The sequence below is a fragment of the Cornus florida genome, unplaced genomic scaffold, assembly GCF_030987335.1.
Source record: "Cornus florida cultivar Cherokee Brave unplaced genomic scaffold, ASM3098733v1 CherokeeBrave_3.0.0_Hap2_Chr01, whole genome shotgun sequence".
Classification (NCBI taxonomy): Eukaryota; Viridiplantae; Streptophyta; class Magnoliopsida; order Cornales; family Cornaceae; genus Cornus; species Cornus florida.
In genome coordinates, this window is record NW_026775571.1 from 38396438 (window position 1) to 38401904 (window position 5467).

Sequence of the window (5467 nt, forward strand, 5' to 3'; positions counted from 1 at the left end):
AGCTATCATCTAGACCTATCCTTCCAATAATTTATACTAGCAGTGGTAAGGAAAAACGTGAACCACAGAACCACAATGCATCCACAAACATGCTTAGTCTAGGTTGAACAAGCATACAACACTACTGTAACTACCAATTTCATAGCAAAACAGATATCATTTTAGTTTGGTTTACTCTTCATTAATCCTAGAATCATTTAAGAGTGCAAAGAGTATGAAGCCTAAGGGAAAGAGTAAGGATAGAATCTTGCCTCAGAAACTTTTGTTCAAAGTTTCAACGTCGTCTTCTTAAAAAATCCCGGCGAGTTCCAAAACCCGGTTACTATTTAAGGGTGCGAAACACTATTCCCGAACTCAAAATCTAATCTCCACCGTTCAGATTATGCGACACTGAGTCATGAACCTATCCTCCAAATTTCAGCTCGATCGGACCACGGACGAAGCGGAATCGGATGTTTGATGAAATCTGGGCAGAATGGAAAAAAACATGTGCGACCCAGTTACTGTTCATAAGTACGAATCACTGTTCCTGAGGTCAAACTCTAATCTTTACCATTCAGATTGTGCGTCACTTACTCGTGAACATCTCCTCCAAAATTCAGCTCGATCGGACCACGGACGAAGTGGTATCGGATGTTTGATGAAATCTGGGCAGAATGGAAAAAACCTTATGCGACCCAGTTATTGTTCACGAGTACGAATCACTGTTCCCGAGGTCAAACTCTGATCTCCACCGTTCAGATTGTGCGTCACTGAGTCGTGAACCTCTCCTCCAAAATTCAGCTCAATCGGACCACGGACGAAGCAGGATCGGAGCTTTGATAAAATCTTGGCAGAATGTGAAAAACTGCGTTTTTCCTTCTCTACTTCCACAAAACGTCAGCTTTGTTTAAAAAAAAACCCTACACAGACGTCTACCTTATACTTATACAGTTTTCCTAAACCCTAGGTTCATTTAAGTCCAACTCACAATCCTAACCGGCCCATCCAATTAACGTAGAAACCTACGACGGCTATAATATAAAACCCTAATTTATACTGTAATTAAAACCCTAGTTAGATGTATTTACCTAATTACCCTATTCACCATTAAATACTTAACAAATAATCTAATTGAACAAAATAATTATTAGTAAACCCAATTAAACCAAATAAGACACACATAAAATAAGACACACATAGAATAATTAAACCAATTACACTTAAATCATTAATGCCAATTAAATAATTAAAACACTAACAAGTAATTCCAATCAAATAACTAAACCAATTACACTTAAATCATTAATGCCAATTAAATAATTAAAATACTAACAAGTAATTCCAATCAAATAACTAAAAATAAATATCATTTAAATAAATTAAATCACCACAAAAGAAAACAATTAAGCACCTAATAAAAAAATAATGACACATAATCAAATAAAATGCACTTAAATAATAAATTAAATACCAGGAATATCCTTTTTAAAATTAGGGGTATTACAGACATTTTCTAAGAAGGTCTTGTAGCCTTTCCCAAGTCTCGTAGAGTTGTTCTCCATCCGTTTGAGAAAAGCTAAGAATGGAACGCCTCATTTGATTGGTTTTACTCACCGGATAATACTTCTTGAGGAATTCTTGCTGTAATTGAGCCCAAGAAGTGATAGAATTTGGAGTGAGTGAGTTTAACCAATACTTTGCCCTATCTTTTAAAGAAAATGGGAAAAGATGCAGATGGAGTGCATTCTCAGGAAAAACTCTCAACCGGATGGTGGAACAGATTTCAAGGAATTCATCAAGATGCTTATACGGATCTTCATTATCAAGGCCATGAAAAGATGGAAGCATTTGAATGGTACTTGATTTGATCTCATATTGAGCCGCATCAATGTTTGGCATCACTATGTATGAAGGTGAAGCATATGTAGTAGGGATGAAATGGTCCCTGAGAGTCATTGGCTCTTCATTTGGAATTTCGGCCCTAATTCCCTCATTTCTAACATCTCCTACATTTTCAGCCATTGTGTTAAATTTAGTTTCAAGCTCTCTTACGCTAGAAGGTTCCCTAAGGTTTCGTCTAAGAGTTCTTTCAAGTGAATTTATGTCAACTGGGGAGTCAAGAGTTGGTAGGGAGAGCAATCTACGGTCAAACATCAACAATATATAATGCTATCAATGCTACTATTCATCATTCCCAACTCCACATACGATGTTCCCATTCTCCTCAATTATCAAGACAGAATTTAAATGGCCACGACAAGGACCGATGCTTGTACACGAAATTTAAACAAGATAATAGCCTCAACCAGGGCTTTAAAACTAAATTATCACTAAGGTTAACACATGCACAATATATTACAAATTCGAAACTAGAAGGTCAAGAAACTTACCTGGAGTCCCCTAGACTTACAAATTTGCTAGCGTTCCCTCAGTGAGCCCCAAGTTCCTAGAATCTCACACACTTACAACAACAGAGTTGTCAAAACCACACAAGGAAATATTCACAAAACACAATATTAACAATCAAACCAAAATTAACCCTAGAACTTCGGTTGCTAAACCGTTTGCAGTCCCCGGCAACGGCGCCAAAAATTGATCGGTTGATTCGATTACAATTATAAATCAACCTTCGTAATAGCACGAATCATTGTAAAATAGGACTATTGGTCGGGTAAGTCAAACCACTGGGACTGCGCTAATCTATGGTAACCTAAGTGTCTAGAGTCCTTTTAGAATGATAGGGGTGTTCATAGAGGATTTGTTGGTTATCACTTAAGCTATGAAATTAAGGTGCATAAATTAAAAGTTTGCAAGAGTTTAAGGGAAATGAAATACAAGTAAAGAGGACTAGGGAAGTGAATCCGTCTCCATCCCTATACACATGCTAGGTTAGAGCTAAATTGGGGGAAAAACAATATATACTATGGTCATGATACATAGCAACACTTGGTTGCTATAATATCCTCAAGAAGTTCATTAAATCTGAAGCAACCATGATCCATCAAAGGTTAACATGTTTAGACTACCTAACTAAGGTGTAACTTAACCACATTTACTTGAATGAAAGACTATCAAGCCCTAGAAAAAATGGTGAAGCACATGAAGGTAAGAAATAAGCATAAATCATCAAAGGTTTCACCTAAGCAATGATCTATCAAAGTCCTTATCAACATGCCATTAAACCATTTCATGATCTCACTACCATTGTCACCATGAGAGTGCAAGCAACATGATTAAAAGAATAAACCATCAAAGATAGATAATTGACTTAACATTAATCATTTAAATACATGAAGATCCATTACAAAAGGCAAAATGCTCTAGACCATGAAAAGACCAAAGAATATACATTGTAATCCCCAAAATATAGCCTAAATTAGAATATGCTTACAGGGGAGGGGCCTCATCACCTCCCTAGATGGAGGATTAGAAGAAGGAAGAAGCTTGGTTGCAACCTCCATTTTCGAGCTCCCTTCCTTTGGCTTCAAGAACTCTATCTTTTTCTCCTCTTTCTCTTTCCAAAAATCTTGCAAAGATGAGATATGATGTTATGTGTGGTCCTCATCCCTTTGTAGACATTCCTCTCCACCAAACAAGGCTCAAAACCCCACCAAAAGACATCTCCAACCAACCCATAAAGATGGAAATCAGAGATGAGGGAAACAAGGTGCAAGTGGGCTGAAGTGATGGTTCCCGGAGAGTAGTCTGCCCATAGTTCGAGCGCTCGAACTAAGCACTTCGAGCGCTCAAAGTTAGACCAGTATACTCCTTCCTCTTGACCTGCTTTGCACTACTTTGGTAGAACAACCATAACTTTCTGCTCCGAACTCCAAATGACGAACTGTTTAAAGATTTGGAAAGTTAATTCAAAGCTCTAAATATGTCGTGTTTAATGGAAATCCAGTTCTCGAGTTTGATTGGTCAAAATTGGCGAGCAAAGTCAGATTCCACTGCTGCCAGAACTTAGCCTTGAGCACATTGCTATTCAAAGATTGAATAAAACACCATTTTTGCTCCTTTTTGGCCAATGAACCTGAAAATATATAAAAACGTGCAAATAAAGATAATTTATAAAGTATAATCAAATAATGGATTTAACTAATGCAGCTAAAGGCGCTTGAATATGCAATATTCGGCGCTTATCACCTGCCTTTTAAGAGAAAGTTTTGACCGCTCTAGGCACTCTAGAGGCGAACACTTAATTGCTTCATTCTCACTCTTAATCCATTGCTAAGCTAGAAAGCCAAGTAAGACAAATAGCTAGTACCTTAAATGTTAGAAAGAAGGGGAAGATGCCTTTGAATGCCTCACCAAAGTAACAATGTGTTATGGAGACTCATTCCTCATCGGAAGGGCACAAAATTGAGCATGTCAATGCGGTGACAACCTTGAGAAGTAGGAAGATTATGGACAACCAAGTAGGTGTGTCCAATGAAGAGAGTGAACCGGTGCAACCAAAAGTTGACACCCGTCCCGTTTCTTATCGTATACCTCCTTCATTGCATATGTATGATCATTCAAATGTGAAAGTGTTAGAAAGTGATTTGAAAAGTGAGTCCAAAATTGATTTAAAGGATGAAGTGAACAAAGCTTTGAAAAAGGATTTTAAAAATTCTTGTGTTGATGATGTTTCAAAGCAAAGTTTCGAAAAAGTTTTTGAGCCAAGAGCTCCATTTCCGAATGCCTTGAAAGGATCCATTTATCTTGATAAACAAAAGACCAACACAAATGAAATCATAGAAATGTTTAGACAAGTGAAGATTAATCTTCCACTGTTGGATGCAATTAAGCAAATTCCGGCTTATGCCAAGTTCTTAAAAGATCTTTGCACCCAAAAGAGGAAGAACAAGAGCCAAGCACCTAGAAAAGTGGTCTTGACTGAGCAAGTGAGCTCAATCTTGCAATATAACACCCTTCCAAAGTTTAAGGACCCCGATTCACCTACTACCTCTTGCGTCATTGGTGACCATGTCATTAATCGGGCTCTTCTAAACTTTGGAGCAAGTGTTAATCTTCTTCCATACTCGGCATATGTTAAATTAGGCTTAGGAGACTTGAAACCGACATCGGTAGTTTTACAACTTGCCGACCGATCCATCAAAAAGCCTAGGGGTATCATTGAAGATATCTTGATTAAAATTGATAAATTCTTCTTCCCGGTAGATTTCGTTGTCATTGACACGGAACTGGTTCCAAATCCCAAGACTCAAATTCCCGTTATCCTTGGCCGTCCTTTCTTGGCAACCGCAAATGCCAACATCAATTGTAGGACGGGGGTAATGAAAATCTCATTTGGGCATATGAAAGTGAAGTTAAATATCTTCAATCCGACCCCAAATTCATTTGACAAGCATGAAGAAGTAAATGTTGTAGAAAAATGTCTAGACAATGAATGTGAAAGAATAGAGTCTTTGCTTGAAACCAAAACTTCAAAAAGTTCATCTTCGACCTTGAAACTAAAGAATGATATTTCAAAATCTTGTTT